At 46.0% G+C, this 13520-nt stretch overlaps 1 protein-coding gene and 1 long non-coding RNA gene across 12 annotated transcripts in view; one reads left to right on the plus strand and one right to left on the minus strand.

Annotated features, from left to right (window-relative positions):
* The window catches only part of CAMTA1 (calmodulin binding transcription activator 1), a 227757-nt gene that overhangs the window by 99705 nt on the left and 114532 nt on the right, over positions 1–13520 (minus strand). The gene's annotated exons all lie outside the window — the stretch shown is intronic.
* On the plus strand, positions 1328–10260 carry LOC146542873 (uncharacterized). Its single transcript, XR_014887907.1, has 3 exons — positions 1328–5515; positions 5735–7712; positions 7926–10260. It is a non-coding gene; the product is annotated as an uncharacterized LOC146542873 (long non-coding RNA).

Here is a 13520-nt window from a genome sequence, read left to right on the forward strand (position 1 = left end):
TCCTCCTTCACAATTCATCCCTCTTGTCATAGCTACCCTCAACCAGCGCATTTTCAGATCAACACCAAAGACTTGTTTTAGGTTCAGCACTGAGCTGAGCAGAAGGACAGCTGAATGTAATATTAAGAACTGTTATCTTCAAATCTTTTTTTTTAAATTTATTTTTTTAATGCTCTCTTAATAAATTAGGCCTTATCTTTGCGGTAGCTCACTATTAAGGATGCCACCTCTTAAAGGACAGCGTTTGGTTTATAAAGTATGAGTATCGCTTACTTCAAGGTTCACTTGTGACTTCAATTTGGGATAAAATAGTAAAACAGTCAAGCAATGAGAGAGGCTGCCTCGTGCTGAGGTGAAGCTGGCTGTGACTGTCAGCTGAGCATCCTGCAGGGCTCAGGGGGAACACAGCTTGTGACATTCCCTCCTCGAGCTGCAGGCAGACCCAGCCTTGCCCATCCTTTGGTTTGCAGATGCCCCCCGTGTGACCCACACAACCAGCTGCTCTCACACTGAGGACGGGGGGGTCCAATAAGCACCAGGTTTAATGCTACCCTACTTAATGATATTTTCACTTCAACTGAACTGTAAAATTAACTGAGAACTTACACTAAAAAAAGAGACTTATTTTATGCTGATCATTAACTAAGAAGGTTTCACACTTGAGGTCTGTTATATTCAAGGGAACTGAAATTGCTTATATCAATTACCTTATTCTATGAGAACAGACCTCAAACTGTTTTGCTACTGTGCAAAATGAGAGAAGGTGGGAAAGGTTCCCCTCCCAGCCTTGTTGTGCCAGCCCTCAGCCCAGCCATGAGACACAGCCCAACTGCTGGGCAGCACGGCAGGCATGGCAGGAAAGGGTCGTGAGCCAGGACACGTGGGGCTGGGGGCCGCTCTGCTTGTCCATTTGTACAGGCATCGGACTCCCCAGATCCAGATTAGGATCGAGGAGATTGGCAGTGCCCCAGCTGATTGGATTAACCCACAGAGTAACAGCATCCCATTCCCTTTTGATGGGAAATAAGTTTTTTGCAGTATGGAGGTGACTGGCACAGGCTGCCAGAGAGATGGTGGTGCCCAACCCCAGGACTGCCAAGGTCAGCCTGGAGGGGCTCTGAGCACTGATGGAGCTGTGGGCATTCAACTGGGACATTTCAGCATTCTGACTATCCCCACAGAGAAGATATCAAACAAAAAACAAGTTGAAACAGACTCCAACCAACAGCTAAAAGCCTAAAGCAAATACCTGTGCAGGCTTATTTATTCAAAGAAATGTCAGTGGCTGTTGCACAGCTAAGATTAAATACTCTATTAGTAGAAAACAAACCAAAGGAATACAGACACCGTGAGAACAGTAACAGCAACCCTGAGAAACTCCTATCAGTTCCAGCCCCAAACCCACCACCATCTCCTGGACAGGATGCTTTACCCTTTGGTGTGACCAGTACTGACAAGAAAGCTGAGCGTGCACCAGCAGCAGAGCCAGATGCAGTCTGCAGCACGTTTCTTTGAGCAAAAGAACAAAACTCAACAGGTGGGATGAGCAAATGCAGCTCAGTGAACTGCTCGGCAGGATTTACAGACACTCAGGGAGGTTTCATGAAGTCAAGCCTTACATTTAGAAGTCGCCATCTCAAATTTGCCAATGAAGTGATTCACTGGGATGGTAACAGCAGCATGAGAAATAGAGTCGTCTGGAGAAGAATAACGCAGACAGGTATTTGTGAAGCACGGGGTAATTGCAGCTTTTGGGGCCTCCTAAGTATTGATTACACCATCCCATAAGGGTGCGACTTCCGCAGCGTTTGGTGAGGAGGCTGCCTCCACGAGTCATTAACAAGCACAGCTCTCACGCACCACAAACTGTGCTGGAGGGGAAAAGCAGAGGGCAAAGAAAAGGACTCTCCTATCTAGAAACGTAGCTTTCACCAGCATCGCCAGTTTCTCAGCAAGAACACCAAGTGTTACCTCCATCTGCCCGGTTCCCTTGAACTTACACAGCCTTGTTTTCACCTTGACATGGGACATAACTGAAGGGTTTTTCCAGGGCCTCCCCAGCAAACCCGCTGCTCAGCACCCAGCTTCCTAACAAAGCTGCCCACACAGCAGGGTGCGGACAGGACCTCAAGGCTTTGAGAAGTGGAAATCATCTCCTCATCTTCAGTTTGTGTTTATAGGCTGCAGTTCTTGCTCCAGGTAAATCCTGGTGCCAATGCTGTCCTTCAGTTTACATAGCTTTTAGCTTTTCATCTCCTCACTTTATTTCTTTGACATTTGTGGATGCAACGGCCATACCACCTCTCAGCCTTTGCTTTGCCAGATTAACCAAGCTAAACAAGTTTTTTTATTTCTTCCCATAAAACAACCCATTTTCTTGATTAGTTTGAGTTGTCCTTTTCCATTCTGCTTTCAGCTGGGGTTCCCTGAACACCCTGTATACAGCACTGCAAAGAACGCTGCCTTGTTCAGCGCCCTGCAGCTATTGACTGCCCCGTCTTCCACCATCCCAGGGTTGCATCTGCCTTTCTAACACCAAAGAGTACAAGCCATTAATCTCAAAAATATTTCTAAGAGTTCCAACAGAAAAAGATGTGGGTCCATTTTCTCATTTGCTTAATAAAAGTGCCCCTTGCTCACAGCGTGCGTAAAGTGCTAAATAAAACCAACACAACTTCCACAAATCAGTGTTGTACCACTGCTGTAAGAAAGTTGGTATAACAGCAAATTAAGATATTATGTCCTCTTCCTTAACTTCCCTGTAAAATATTTTATCTCTAAGGAAGTTCTGCAGAAAAGACTGCATTTGCATATAAATAATAGGCATGTCAAAACATAAGCTGCTCCAACTTAGTATTCTTACCACAAGTGTTAAACATAATATGTATTAATTTCCTTAGATTCCAGTGTAACTCCACAGAACTCCACTGCTGCCACTGGCACTGTACAACTAATTGCATTACCAGGTATTTACTGAAGTCATGACTGCAGATTGTTCCTTTCAGCAACACATACTTTGGGGCCATTCAGTCTGTAATTTAAACAGCTTAATACTGCACTTTGTGGAGGGAAAGCAGGACCACAGTAGAGCTTTTGGGGGTAAAACTGGAAAGAAAAAACAATAGAAGGGAAACTTCTTATGCAGGAGCACCAAATGCACTGGACAGCTGATGGAGCCAACAACTCAACTGCAGGCATCCAACAGCACCGCTTGTATCTGCCAGATCCAGCCCAAAGCACTGTGCATTAAACACTCACAGGAGCTCACAATCCAGGCAAAGAGTGCACAGTTATCCGAATGTGATTAACAGCACAGCATCCAGACACGCAGTCAGAGCGTTTGCTGCCAGCAGCCAAGAGATGTGGTTTGTGTGCATTTCTCTCTGCCTCCCTGCATTTCAGTTACTACACAGAAGCAAAGTCCCAGAGGAGAGCTAATCTCTGAAGATGACGATCCACCACGAGGGGCTGGACAAAAGCAAAAAGAATCCTGAATGTTAAAGGTGAATTTCAATTAGAGATCCACTGCACATTTTGCTCTGGTCCATGACAAACGTGAGCTCTAGGGCACAAAGAAGGCAACACGGTATGAGCAGATGCCTGCAGTACAGTGCAGAGCTGGCTCACAGCCTCCCACAGCAAACACAGCTGCCTCCACCCAGTGAGAAGAGCTTAAATGCTGAGAAAGGCCAAACACGCACTGACCACAGTAAAGTCCCTGCTTTAGAAAGTATTTCAAGTAGTTGGGCATCACTCAGATGGCAAGTTTGTTTCATCCTTGCTGATAAATGCTACGCAGCCAACACACCCATGTAGCTGAGCAGAGAAGCCACAGAGATGAGGATGTCAGCACAAGCAAAATGTTAATGAATTAGGCCCAACTTGGATAAACATCTGTGACCTGAGACCTTAAAAAAAAAAAATCAATGTTTATATGAATTAATAGTATTAAATATAGAGCTAGGCGGGTAGATACTGTAAATCAGAAGCTGTTGGCAACAGGCCACCCCCAGAGCCCATTCTGCACTGCCCATCCATCTCACTTGTCTCTCTCTCATCTGGAAATAGGGTCTAACAGTATTTAGATCTCCCTGAAATGGAAAAGAGATGAGAAATCAGAGTCACCGTGGTTGGAAATGTCCTCCAAGGTCATCCAGTCCAGCTGCCCACTTCCCACTACCATTTCCCCAACCATGCTTCTCAGTACCACATCTAAACGTTTCTCAGACACCCCCAGGGATGGTTCCTCCCCCACCCCTGGGCAGCCCATTCCAGCTCCTCACCACTCCTTCTGAGAAGAAACTTCTCCCAGCCTCCAGCCTGGATCTCCCCAGCCCAACTTGAAGCTATTCCCTCTCACCAAATCCAAGGTGATAAATAAGATTCTGGAAAGTTTCCTCCTGCCTGTGAATTTATCTTCTTTAACAAAGTCCACACAACTTACCCTGGAAACAGTAAATGAAGAGTAAGGGAGGGCTGTATCATTTCAGACACCGACTAAAATCAGCACCAAGAACTGATGATTTCAAAGCCACACATGCCATGAAGAAACACCACCAGAAAGTACTAACTAGAAAAATGGGAAGGAATCACATTGGAAGTCATCCTAGAAGAATTTATACAGCAGTGATTTGTGGGAAGTCTCACTGTTAAAATGTTGAAAACACACTGATGGAACCCACGAAGGAGCAGAGCAAGGGGATGCAAGAATTTCTTTCCCAACACAGGGCAGAGGCTCACAAAGCTCTTGGGGATCATCCAGCCAGTGAGATCATTACTTGAAACATTTTTATAGACTTTGTAGACACAGAAAACCAGCTGGCTGCCCGACTGCAACAGCCCAAGAGAAAACCATTCAGGAGGTCAACAGACACCCCTGAATTATAGGGAAGCTTTTGTGATCAGTGTGCCTGGATGAGGTTTGCAGCCAGGAAGATCTCTATCAACAGCTTTAGACAAAAGAAGAAAAACAGACCTGCACTGAAGGCAGAGACAAGGGATGGAAAGTGCAGTTCATCAACTGCAGTGCGGGGCCTTTTCTGGTTCTCATCGTGTGACAGCTCGTCTGTGCCGTCACCTGGCAGAGTGACTTCGGTGGTGTGAGACACAGTTGGCTCCAACCAACAACAACAACAAAAAGCATTTCATACTCAGGTAAGGTGACTCACCCAGAGCTGTTGCAGAAGCACCAGGGCTGCATCAATTATGCAGACACTGAGCATTAAGCTCACCAGAACTGAGTCAGAGCCGCAGGCTCAAGGAGCAAGGCTTTCCCTGCACGGATGGAACATTTCAGATGACAGACTGAGAAAACCCTCACAGCCCGAAGTCACCGCAGCCAGACTTCAACATCCTCTGTTACAGGAGGAGATCAGCCAGAAAGCTCCCGCGAGTCCCCAGACGCTCACATTCTGCATGACTAATTTCTAGTTCATTTCTTGGTGAGCCTGATGCTTGCTGCTGCTTGGACAAGAGGGAACAGCCTCAAGTTGAGCCATGGGATCCACCGTATCAGGTTGGATATTAAGAATTCCTTTGCAGAAGGAGCAGTGCTGCACTGGCACAGCTGCCAGGGGGTGATGGGGTCACCATCCCTGCAAGCACCCAACACAGCGGCAGCGTGGGATGCGGTCAGTGGGCACAGTGGGATGGGTTGGGGTTCAGCCTGGCGATCTCAGGGCTCTTTTCCTGCCTTAATGATTCTGCAATTCTTAACACTTAACCTTCATTTCAGATCAACCCCCGCGAAGCCATTTTTGTTTGCCTCCAAGACGACACTGAGCTGAGAAAGCTGTGGAGGGAGCAGACAACACCAATCTTTGGTATTTGGATCAATCAATTAAAATGCCATTACGACAGGAAACGCCAGGACGTTAGGCAGCCAAACAGCCTGCATTTATGCCCGTCTGCCTGGAATTCCCCGCTTCAACTATTTACCATCACAGGAGTCACCTTCCCCTTATCCTGCTCTGGAAGCAAGGCTGGGCTGTCTGTGAACTCGTGGTGCTGGGAGGCAGGGCAGCTCTGCCGCCGCGGTCCCGGCCAGATGCACCATCACGACAAAAGATGAATGGAAGGCACGAACCGTTCCCACATTTTCAACTTCAGAGAGGTTTCTGAAGGCTGGAAGCGCTGCTCCCTCCTCTGTGTGAATTATCACAGAACTCCCCTCTCCAGCTCACGGAGAGCTGCGGTACAGCAGCAGCAGTTTCCATGGCAACAGCGGCAATCTGAAGCAGGATTTCTTTCTCGTCGGCTGAGATGGCTCAAGTATCCATTACACATTACTGTGCTGTATTGAATAACAAATACAAATGCTGACAAATCAATGAGACACACAGAATTTTAAGCCCCGAAGAACGCTTGCTGGCTTCTGCATTCCCACGAGTCTGAGGCTCCCCAGCCAAGTTAGAGCGAGGAGATTCTCAAATTTGGCACGAATCTGGGTGACAGATCCTCATGAAGTGCAAATTGCCACCGTTCCACTGAAGTCAGCAGAGATGCGACAATTTACACCCACTTAGGTTCTGCCACAGGGTAATTAGCGCGTTGCAAATAACTGGAAACATATCCCAAATAAGAACACTCTTAAGCTTGAAGCAAGAGTATTTTCTTGATCCTAGAGCAAATTTACAGGCTTCTCTGCTGCTTTACTCTAACGTATTACTGGAGGAAGCCAAAAAATTCATCTGCCTTTTGGCCCTTCTGTATCCCTACCGATACCAGGACGTGTTATCTGCACTGATGCACCTGATACACTTCATCCAACGCATCTCCCACCACAAACAACCCAACTGCTCGTTCCCTGCTGATCTGTTCAGTTCCCACCACCTCTCTGCTGGCCCCATGCACTCAGCCATGTCCTGTTTGCGCCGCCTCCTCCATTTTACAGCCTTTTATCTCAGACAGTGGTAACACTGCACCTCATTTTCATGCTGAACACTCGCAGGAGTGCTAAGAGATTATTTTTACATCACGGCTCCTTGCTTTTTTATAAGGGAACCAGAAACACTATTTTCGGCTGGTTTTAGTTCTTAACTATATTCAATACCTATATGTAATAAACAGAACTGTGTAACAGTGAAACAAATACACGGTTGCATTTGGTCCTTGTAGCATGAGAACTAACTTCAGGTACACCTAATGTCTGCATCCTGCAAAATACATCCAAAAAGGTCAAGCAGAATGAACGGACCTCTCATTCATCTGTACTGGGCTGACTGGTCAAACGGTCCCACGCAAAGTAGTGGAAAAATGAAGGTGGGATTCAATTCAAATGGAACCAGAGGATGTGACCATAACTAATGCCAACCTGTTTTTGAGGGAAATCGCTCTGAGGATATTCAAAGTTGGGCTGACAAAGGTCATGTATTTATAAGGTACTTAAAATTTTGTACAGCATTTTAGTTAGTAGCAAACAGCATTTAACATAAAAAGAACAGTGCTATCCATTTTCTGCAACACACATTTAATGGATTAAAAGCTGGCTAGCTGACATCTCAAAAGCAGCAGTCAACTGGAAATAACAGCTGAATAGAGTTCTGGAAAAGGAGGTGGATCTCCAGCACCCACAGACTGTTACACTGCAGCAGAACCCACAGCCTACCCATGCAAGACTCGGGCACCTTCTGCATTACCCACAGGCAAAGCTGACCTTCCTACATACACACGTGCATTTTGATGCCATTCCACAGGGAGAAGGAGCTTTTCTGGTATATATTTTTTTCCTATTCTCAATCCCTGGTTCTGCTCTTTTTCTGCCTTTGAGAAACACAGAGCCATTCTTCCCATTCGCTCCCGCAGAGCAAGTGTTCTTTATTAGCTAGAGAAACAGAGGATGTCCAATAGCAAGGGGGGAATAAATCATTGTTCTCAGTTAAATGGAGTACTGCAGATCTGCTAAAAATGCTGCCTTTTATCAACAGTGCAAATAATGAAGATTCCATGCGCTAAGGACAATGCAATGAGCCACTGCACTATTGATGAGGTATGTGTGCAACTCCATGAGTTATGTTTCAAAGCAAGCTCTATTAAAGGCCGCATCTTTGTTTAGAAGCTGAGGATTAATACTGCTGCTCAGGTAATGTACAGGCTTCCAAAGCTAGAACTACAGGGAGGTAAGAGAAAGAAGTGCTTCCCTGCACATCTCTTCAGTCCCCGTGCGTAAGGGAGATCATTAAAGTACATCTGTAAACAAATATGCATGGAAACGTCTAAAATCTGACCTGTGTGGGACTATCCATTCACATAGGATGGATAGGAAATAGGAACCACCACACTTGCTCTGTGCCTGCTCAGTCTTGCTGGTCTCCCACTTCCACCAGGAGCTGCTTTCCTTCCCTTGTTTTTTTCCCTTCTCTCTTCTCACCATTCCTTCCACCAGTGGGATGCTTTACATGCCGTTGCTCATAGTGTTACACGGGTTCCATAGAAACTGACATCAAATTAACTTCTCAGATATTCCTGATCTGATAAGACTCCCGCTCGAAAGGCACAAGCCATTTTCAGATTTATATAGAAGGGCTTTAATGCACTCAGATCTCACCTCCTTTAAGCTGCTGCGAGCCAGAGGTGAGTTGCTACAGTGAAGGAAAAGCTTTTTTGAAAAAAATTAACCAGTCTGCATGTGTGTGCTGTAACTTCTCATTACACAGAAGCAGTGGGAGCCTTTAGTGAAGAAAAAACCCACCCAGGTTCCAAAACCCGCCGACAGCACCAGTCCTTCTGATCTGCAAGACTAAAGAAAGAAATCACTACTCTGCTGCACACGGATGCTACGAGGGATGGTCAATGCATCCTTCTGCCACGCATCCAGGTAGCTGGTCCAGTAATTATTGCTCACAATCTCTGACATTATCAGTGCAATATCAATTAAAGAATGTATTTATAGCAGTGCTTTTAAAGGTATGTTCTTGATTTGGTGCCCCAGATGCCACAAAGGCTGTGGAGTTTCCATCACAGCACACTGTGCTGAGGTGATTCTCATGAGCCAGGATTCGGAACACCCAGAGAGGAGCAGCGCTCCTTCCACTCAAAGGCTGCACAGACAGATTTTTCACCTTCCATGACCAGTGTGCTCAATTTTTAAAACTTAGAGGAGAAAATACATAAATAGCAGCAGCTGATCTGCCAGAGCGCATCCACTCAGAGCTACGCAGCCGCCCCCGAGGCGAGCACCACAGGCTGCCAGCCCAGCTGCCCCTACTGACACCATTCCAGTGCAGTTGATTTCTGTCTCTTCAGCATCAGCTGTTCACACCTCTGATGGGGGGTGACGGCTGCAATACAGACAGCATTCAGGACAGCTGGAGCACAGTGCAGGCCCTGACTGCACAGCAGACCCACACTAAGATACCTACAAATTCAGTTTTTAAAACCTCAAGTAACAGAGCTAGCTCATGGCTGCTGCTGTGCAAATGAATGTTTAACTAACTCACCTGGGAAAGCTGTTCACCAGCTCCTACCTCACTAGAAGCAAGCAGAATGCACTCAGTCTTTTAGTTTGTTACTAAAAGCAAGGCATGCAGTGACGGGGCAGAGCACCTCAGCTAATACTGGCATTGGGCTCACCAGCTTAATGCTCTGCAGCTGTTAGCAGCAAGTGCAGAAGGTGTTGCTCGTTTGTGGATAACGATGAAAGGATTATAAGCCTGTGCAAAAAGAGCACAGTGTCTTTAAAGAAGAAATACAGTGAAAAGTAAACAGTACAAATGAAAACTAGACATCAGCTGCAACAGTGCTTGCTCAAGAAATGAGGAGCAGCAGTTCAAACTCTTCAGGTTCACTTTTTTTTTTATTTCAGAAGTTTCCAAAACATTATTCTCCGAGTAGAGTTACGTGTCAGTAAATATGTGCAAAGCACAAGAAAGCAAGAAGGGTTTTCCACCAAGAGCTTTGCTGCTTAAATCCTTCCTGCTCTGCAGTGGAATTACTCTTTCTACTCCCTTATATGCATGCTTTTAACATATATCTTACAACCCTTGGGTTCAACCATGTGTTATTACGTTTTAAAGCCTTTGGATGGTAGTAGAAAAATGTTCTGCACTATAAAACAGAACACAGCTGAGGTTTGATAGGCTTGCTTCTCTTTTCTACCCCACAAAACACTTTCTAAATGCTATTAAAATTTAGCATGCGCCATAATAACCAAGCTGCACTTTTTTTTCCACATTTGAGTCAATTGACTTTCAAGTTTTATCTTTCCATGTACTTTGACTCAAATAAAGTTGTTTCCTCAGTTTAAGAGGACTGCAGAATCTCTCATTCTTATGAGAAGCAGACCCATCAGGAAAACTTCGCAGGCTCAATTAGAAGCATAAGTTAAGAGGCTGCTAAGAGCCACACTGGCGCTTGTTGCTGGGCACAGCATCACTGGGTGCTGTCTGACCCAGCCATGGGCACTCACGTGGCTCCTCCAGAGCTCAGACTCCTACAGGGCTTCACGAGCACACTTCCCCAGAGTGCTTTATCTCAGCTACAGCATTTAACCCCCAGAATAAGGTTAACAGAAATCCAGCTTCACAAACCTAGAGCTCCCTTCTTGTACCTAATTTCAATTCAGAGTAGGAGACCACAGCTTCTCTGCTCCCCGGTGCTCCTGGCTGCCTCCCCGTGTTTGCACTGCAGCACAAGTTGAAGAGCATTTATTATCTTCAGCTGAGCAGCAGTTTAAAGCAATAAACCCTATGATCTGTATGAAAGGTGCAGACACGGCACCAAAGCACCCTGCACGGAGCACCGGCAGTTGTGTCACCTGCAATTCAGCAGCCCCTGCCTGCCGAGCTGCAGGCAGAGCAAGCTGAAGTGTCAACAGCCCAACCCCATCTGACAGGGGGAAAGGAAAGTAAAAATAAACCTAATAAATCAAGCGGAGCGGCTATTGCACTGTGAGGTTCGGTTTTGTACCACTTTCATGTCAAGGGAGCTTACGGGCAGGCTCCTTTTGCTGTTACCTGGGGCTCTGTTCTTTACAGCAAATTGGACCTTTCTCTCCGAAAGAAATAATTACTCTCTGCGGAGAAGGGAGCTGGTCGTGAATGCTGATATGACACACAATGTCACCTTGCCAGTCAAAGGAGGGCTCTGGCACTCGAGCTTGGGCTCCGTCCAAATGCCGATCTCTCTCTCATAATGGAGGTCACCTCTCCGCAGAATTTGTTGACGATCTCCAAAATGACAAGAAAGCTCCCGTCAGCACTCTTTAGGAGAGAAAAAGACTGTAAAGGGAGGACAGAAACACGGAAAAAAATTGCAGACAAAGGTCACTTTTTGCATAAATTGGAGGGCTACTGACGCACAGCCGGCCCCGAATTAACTCCTGGAAATACCGATCCCGACACAGCACTGCTAACCTGCACAGCCTGCACCCAACCTGGCGCTGCCAGGACCACGTGTGTGCTGTGCCATGGCCGTGGGCTGCACTCCAAGCAACCTGCTTTCTGAATTAGCAAACGCCCGTGTTGCGTTCCCTAAAGGCAGGTCGTATCACAGCAACACCACTGGAGGAGAATTCCTGAACACACAGATCTGCTTTCCCGCTGAAGATTGCAAGTGGCATCTCCATAAGAATCACTAAACATGAACTCGTCACCCATACACTCCTTGCCTTCAGCATCCTGAGTCATACCTATGTGATCTGCGTGCAGCTAGGTCCACCTCTGCAGCATCTCTCATGTGGCAAACACAATTAACACAACCATTGTGTGAACACGTAGGAAGGGGAATAATTCACATCTGAACCTCAGCCAAATCAGAGCTGAAAACTGTTCTGAAATAGGACCTTGCAACGTGTTGAACTAGAAATTAGTTTCCTTCAGTCATAGCAAGCAGGGAGTCATAATGCCAACTGGACACAGAGACCAAAACGAGCTAAATCTTAACTACCTTCAATTGAGCACTATGAGAAAAAGGAAGAAAAAGCAGCTGACAATACACAACAAGCTTCACTGCCTCCCTGCCACTCTGCCCCAGCAAAGCAAGCACAGCGCAGTTGGAGTAGTGCACCAAAATGAGAGTAGCAGACACCGAGGTAGAAAACACAACGTTTCTGTAGGCAGTCAAAAATTTATAGTGGGTAGAAATAAGGAAATTCTTCCTCAGCTCAGGTGGAACACTGAGGAGATCTTCACGGCACTGTGATTGATGACATTTTAGAATCACCTCCCGGCCAAGTGTCAGAAGTTTCATCAGCTGAAACATTTTAGATTCCGTGCAATATCAGAAAACGCACTGCAGGGCACAATCCAATTTTGGCTGAAAAGACAGGATAAATCACTTAATAGATTTTCCCTATATCCAGATTCCTTGATTCAAGATGTTCAAATCACAAAGAATTAAGAATAGAAATTTTATGTTTGATAAACATATTTGATTACCATTTTCCTCAACTGATGGCACCGCTGCCAGGGCAGGGGAGCAGCTGGAGCCACGCTGCCTTGTGGGCCATTCATACAAAGGAGAAGCGAACAAGCACGCATGCTTTTAAGAAGGACTTATTTAGGGACAACCTGAAGTAAAGGTGCCTCTCTCTCTCTCTGCAGCACCCTCCCAGCTGCCCTGCAAGGCACACACAGGGTCTGCCCAGCAGTGGGCTGGGAGGTTCACCCACTGCAGCCCATTTGCTCGTGCGCAGGTAACCTCCAACTGCATGCAGAATCAACCTGAGGTCCCAGAATGAGCCCCATCTGAAAAATACGTGCTTAGCAAACTCTTTCCCTATATTTCTCCCTCCCTACTTTACCACTACCAGAAAATATAGAAGGTGGAAAACACAGCAGCTGTAAATTCAGGTTATAATCTACTGTCCCAAGGAAGCTCTCAGACATTCCCTCTAACTCACGGGAGCCAGGGACTTTTTAAAGGAACTTTCCTCTGCTACATCTGTTTGGTCTGAGGAGGGTAATTTACAGTCACTGGCAGTTCCACAAATATCTGTGATTTAGTTCCCCAAATATTTGTCTCTGTGAAAGCTGAGAACCTCTCAATTTTACAAGAGTTTTTACAAGTCGGACAAAAGCTATTCATAAGACTGAGAGCTGCAATATCCCCAAAGGGGGACAGGAAAAGAAATCAACACTGGAAATAAAGATCAAGTGAAGCTCCTGTGACAGATGGTGTTCTACAAAAGGTCAGCCCTTGGCTCATTCAGCTGTTCATTATTTATTAACAATCTTTCTGACATTGGCATTACAGCAAGAGTCCGGCATCATGCCGATAATAAAATGCTGGTTTATAGTTCAAGGTCTCCTGCAGGTACAGCAAAAAGTTTACAAAGCGATTCCAACATGTTGCATGGCACTTCGAGGATACACATCCCAGCAGCCTGACGTGCCCTGACTCCCTGTACAATAAAATTAAGTCCATTCTTAATATCTGCTCCTGTGACTTGCACATAACAGACACACCTTCAAGGTCACGGCTCGTTTAGCAAGCAGAGAGCTTTAAGTATATATAGGAAAAGCACCAAAGGCTTCCCACTGACCTGAATGGAACTGAGGGCATTACTGTCAGTGTCTCACTTT

This window comes from Meleagris gallopavo, chromosome 23 (assembly GCF_905368555.1).
Source record: "Meleagris gallopavo chromosome 23, MGAL_WU_HG_1.1, whole genome shotgun sequence".
Lineage (NCBI taxonomy): Eukaryota > Metazoa > Chordata > Aves > Galliformes > Phasianidae > Meleagris > Meleagris gallopavo.